This window comes from Mustela erminea, chromosome 5 (genome assembly GCF_009829155.1).
Source record: "Mustela erminea isolate mMusErm1 chromosome 5, mMusErm1.Pri, whole genome shotgun sequence".
Taxonomy (NCBI): domain Eukaryota; kingdom Metazoa; phylum Chordata; class Mammalia; order Carnivora; family Mustelidae; genus Mustela; species Mustela erminea.
Window position 1 is genome coordinate 51227758 of NC_045618.1, and position 4907 is coordinate 51232664.

The 4907-nt window shown below is 42.7% G+C and overlaps 1 long non-coding RNA gene across 1 annotated transcript; it reads right to left on the reverse strand.

Annotated features, from left to right (window-relative positions):
* Positions 1-3427: 3427 nt before the first annotated feature.
* On the reverse strand, positions 3428-4634 carry LOC116590809. The gene is made up of 3 exons (XR_004285744.1): positions 4419-4634; positions 3974-4079; positions 3428-3557 (listed from the first exon to the last, which is right to left on the reverse strand). It is a non-coding gene; the product is annotated as an uncharacterized LOC116590809 (long non-coding RNA).
* Positions 4635-4907: the final 273 nt, after the last annotated feature.

The following is a 4907-nucleotide window of genomic DNA, read 5'->3' on the forward strand; positions in this document are numbered from 1 at the left end:
TACTTACAGGATCCTGAAGATCAGGTTATGATTGCCAGTTGCCCTTGGCAAAGTAGTAACATTGATGCAGCTGAGTTCTTAGAGGAGTGTCACTCTGCTTGTATCAAGGACTTGTCATGGGCTGTAGGGAGTAAGGAAATTTAGTTTTTCTTTCCTTTTGTTTCCCACATCATAGATGTGTTTCTAACCCAGTAGTTCCCCTAACCCCGAACTTTGGGCTTTTTATAAAGGCTACCTCACACAGGCAGGGCAATTATTACCTCCATTTCCAGCCCCTCTCCACTCTCTTGAGGATGGGGGTGAGGCCATCATGACTCCATCTTGCTGGTGATCAGCCCCATCCAGAAACCTCCCAGGTGGCTGCCAAGGGTCTCTTTCTTATAAGAAAAGATGTTCCCAGTGCTCTTATCACTTAGGAATTTACAAGGCTTTCAAGAGCCCTGTGCCAGGAATCAGAGGCAGAAATCAACATATATTTTCTACTTTCTCAATGGGATCCAGTCACTGACTTTGTTTTTTATAAAGCTCCCAGATGAACTTCATATGAAACCAGAGTTGAGAGCGGCTGGGATATTTGCTGAAATATTAAGGTTTGCAACTTTTGAGTCATTCCTATAATGACTGTCAGGTCATTGAAGCTGACTTAGGAATATACCTAAATGAATATCTGATTTAGTCAATTATCTTGACTCTCCCACAATACCTGATTACATGCAGAAAATAACACAAATCTGAGAGACAGTCGACCCTGGTCTGGTCTTTTAATTCAGAACAAAAGCCTCTGAAGATCTTTGAAGATTTTCTTCAAGTTATCTTCATTCTTATTCCCTCCCACAATTTCTTCAATTAGTGTGTTCTCTAATACATAAATAATGATTGTTGAGAAATAGTTGAGTAAGGTAGAGTAACTGAATGGTTGGGTGACAGGAAATTCAGCCTTTTACTAGGTTACTTTCTCCAATAATCTGCTGAAGTGTCCAGGAATATTTATACATACCTAAGTTCATTGTGATTACTGATCAGGTCAATTCACCTCTTTCCCTGAGGATGATGCTATGTTCCTACACTGGTTCCTATGGAATGTGAACACAGATCCTTGTTTCTACTCCCCCTGCGCTTGGCTTGAATACTTTGAACCTATGCAATGTAAATGTCACGCTGCTTAAGATTAATACTATTGAAAGCTGCTCTAAAGTGGCAGACTGAAGTCCCATGGGAGAAGTTCCCCTACTGGGTACCCACTTTCTCAAGTGCCAGGTTGTCCTGGCCTTCTTATGTCTTCCCACTGAGAGGGGCCTTGAGTATTTAGCACCCTTGGAATCCACGCTTTTGAAACCTGAAGCTTCATATTTCTGTCTTGGTTTCTCATCCTGACATAAAGATGTGATATGAAGGAGAGTGAGTCTGACTAGCACAGCTATTAAAGGAATCGCTTGGTTTGGAAAGAACCATTGTGCAGCACAGATAACTGATACACTTGTAACTACTTCAGTAGGTGGCCTTTCGGATAGGCATTATGTTTGGCTGCTACTCAAGGACAGATCAGGCTACAAAGCACTTTGACCTACCCTGGACTGTTAACCCAATGAGTTAGTAGTTGGCAGGGAAATGGAAAGGTATGAGGAGTACCAGAATAGGCCACCTCCAAATAATCCTTTCTGGCACAAGAATTATCTTAAGCTGTTTATTGTGAGAAAGTGTAGACCAGGAGAAGTTCTGAAAGCAGAGGAGAGGTTACACTTTTGGAAGGCAAATTTACATTAGAAAAGGGTCCAGTACAGGAAGTGAGCCATGTCAGGGGTCACTTTCATCTGGGAGAGTCATCTTCATGACAGGGCTAAATTCCTTTCACAAACATTTTCTCCTCTCACCTTCCTCTGAATTGCCTTCCCCTCTTTTAAAGCCCTAGATCCCTATCCATTCCTTAGCCCAGGATGGTCCATAAGTCCCAGGTGCATAGCTGCTTTTTAGTCTCATATTTTTGTGGGGATCCACTATGTATGTATATAATTAAAATAGTTTTTGTCCTGTTACTCTGCCTGTTTATACTGGGGGTGCGGGCTCACAGCTAAGAACCTAGAATGGTAGAAGGAAAATTATTTTTCCTCCCCTACATCTGTACCTAGGTTCTTAATCTCAGGCATTTTCTGAATCCCAGTCCCTTAATTTCTATGTCTTCTACCTCTTCAAAAACACCATTACTTTTGTGAGATTTCAGTGTTTAAGTAAGACATGCATGTTTTTAGCTCCCTTGTATTTTTTTTCCCCTTGATCTATGCTTTCTTTCCATGCATTGCAATAGAGCATGCGAGAATTGATTCTAAGGCTACAGGGGATTATTCTCCTTACTACTACTGACATTTAAAATTATCTGATGAGATATGGAAACCAAGAGTAAAGATGTAGGATGCATTGGTTGTCAGTGTTAGAACCTGTGTGTGAAAGTACTGTGGACATTTTATGAAATATCTGTGCCACCTCCAAATAAACATAGGTCATGGTTTCAAGGGAAATATGTAAAAGCCATGAGTAGAGTTTGATGAGATAGAGGATATTCTTGCTCCAAAGTTCCAAAAAGACACAGGGGTGAGAGAAGTGGGCAGAGGCCCCGGGTTGCAGAATAACATCAAAGGATGCCTAAGGCCCAGCTAGTTCTCCTAAGAATGTCAGCAAATGCAATCTAGATGGCTCCAGGCTGGCAATGATGTGAAAGTCATCCCAAACACACACACTCAAGGTCATTAAAATGCAGCAGAAAGTGATTTTATTACTGTGAACAGAATGCCACAAACTTGGATGATGTCCCAAGATTAAAAATATGGGGGCTTGGGTCTTTCTTTGCCCCATTCCCTATTGCCCTTCTCCAAAACACACGAAGCTCCAAAGCAGAAAGGAATTCTATTTGTTTTTGTCCCCAACTCTAGTCTGGAATCATGGCTCCATAATTCTCTCATTCCCCTCCTTCTTTCTTCTATGGGAACCATGGAAATCAACAATGAAAAAAAAAAGGCAGAAGGAAGCACAAGAGAACCTGCACCAAGTGTGAGGCAAAGTAATGGGAAATGTAGTCTAATCAAACCATCCAGGGGGCTGTGATCTGGTACTGTTTAAGTGTACAGGAAGCATACTATTGGGAGGATAACCTGGCTGAAACTTGTTACATTTAACAAGGTAGAACGGGTTCTGGAGCATAGCCTTGTAGCGGCAGTCACACTGTCCCTCCAGAGTGACAGCAGTAAGTCATGTTAATACAATTCACACTCCAGTGACAGTTTTTCTGGCCAGTCTCACAGTCTGTCTTGGGCAAAAGACAGGTAGCAGCCGTGTTCTGGAAGGTGTTGTGCAGAAAGGCGTTTGAAGGTTTACAAGTCTGAGTATAATTATTGGCCCCACTCATTTCTGTCTTGCATTGGACAGGACCTGCTCTTACATGCTGAATTTCAAACCCTTGCACCCTTTCAGGTTTGGAGGCCTAGCAGCAAGTGGCACTGGCCCCCATGATCCCAGCAGCACCAGAAGGAGAGGAAATGGTCCCAGAAGATCCAGCATCATCTCTTCTGTGTGGGAAGAGGGAAGAAAGTGAGAGAATGATAGTAGTAGAAGCAGTAAGAGCAAAATTATCATTCATGACCATTTAGATCTTCCTCGAGCCTTTCAAGATTTCTTGTCCATTTTATTTATTTGTTTGTTTGTTTGTTTGTTTGTTTTTAAAGTCTATTTAAAAAAAAAATCTTTCCAACATGGGTCTCACAATTCTATGAAGTTCCTGAAGCCCAATGACGAGGAATGTGAATTAAGATGATCTTTTCTTTGACTGACAGATCCCATTATTCTCTTTGTCCTGTGCTTATGGGTCCAGAATCATGCCTCTTCCCTCCTCCCTCCTGGATAATTTCTCCTCCACCTATTTAACCTGGGCTATCAGGCCATCAACTAGGCTCTATCTCCCCAACCCCCAGGCTTCTCCTCTTACCAGGTCTCCTTGCTGGGGGTCCTGCTGAGGACAGAGGCAGTGGTTAGTCCCAGGCTCAGAGGCTTTTGTCTGCTTTTCCTCTTCCAGGTATGCCAGCGTGGCCTACCTGCAGCAGACAAGGATTCTGAGCCCGAGGAAAGAGGAAAGGGAAACCTGGGGCTTGGAAGAGGCCCTTCTTGTGCACAGTGTGGATGAGACCCACATCCTCCAACTCACTGTTTAAAACCAGTATCTCTGCAGATGCAGATGCAGGAAGACCAAGCCTCCTTAAAGGAACAAAGGAGAAGTGATAACTTCCTCAAAGAAATTGTGAGGAAATGGTGATTTCCTGATATGGGTTTGGTGCTTCCTTCTCCATAGGAAGCTTCGTGTTTTGAACCTCTATGCTTTCAGTTCTTTAGGAGAAAACACCCAAGGTAAATTTGATACAATAGTTGCCAGGTACCTGGTAATGTTGTGAATTGCAACAGCAGACTCCATTGAATTATTGATTTATGGGTATGTTGTTGGGCCAGACTCTGGGCTTCTCATGTATCTTGATGTATCTGATCCCAGATCCCAAGTTGTGCCTCACTCTTCAGAAGAATGTTTATCTCCAGATTTTTCTAGGACCTCCCAACAACTTTCTGGAAACTCCTTAGCTTCCTTTCATGTGTATAAGTTGTCCCATATAGATTCAAGAATTCATAATCTAATGAAGGAGATGGTCAGATTAATAGAGACATACATGGTATATTAACAACTGTAAACAGGTCTTTTGGCTGCGGTGGAGGAGGTGCCAGGTGGCTCTGAGGAGCTGGTAGACAGAAGGCTCTGACACCTGAACTTATTTTCAGATTAATAAGAAGTTAGGTGAAGAAGATGGTAAGGGCATCCCATGAGGGAACTGCATGTAAGAGGAAGCCAGAAGCTGGTTCCTGGACCCATTCTGAAA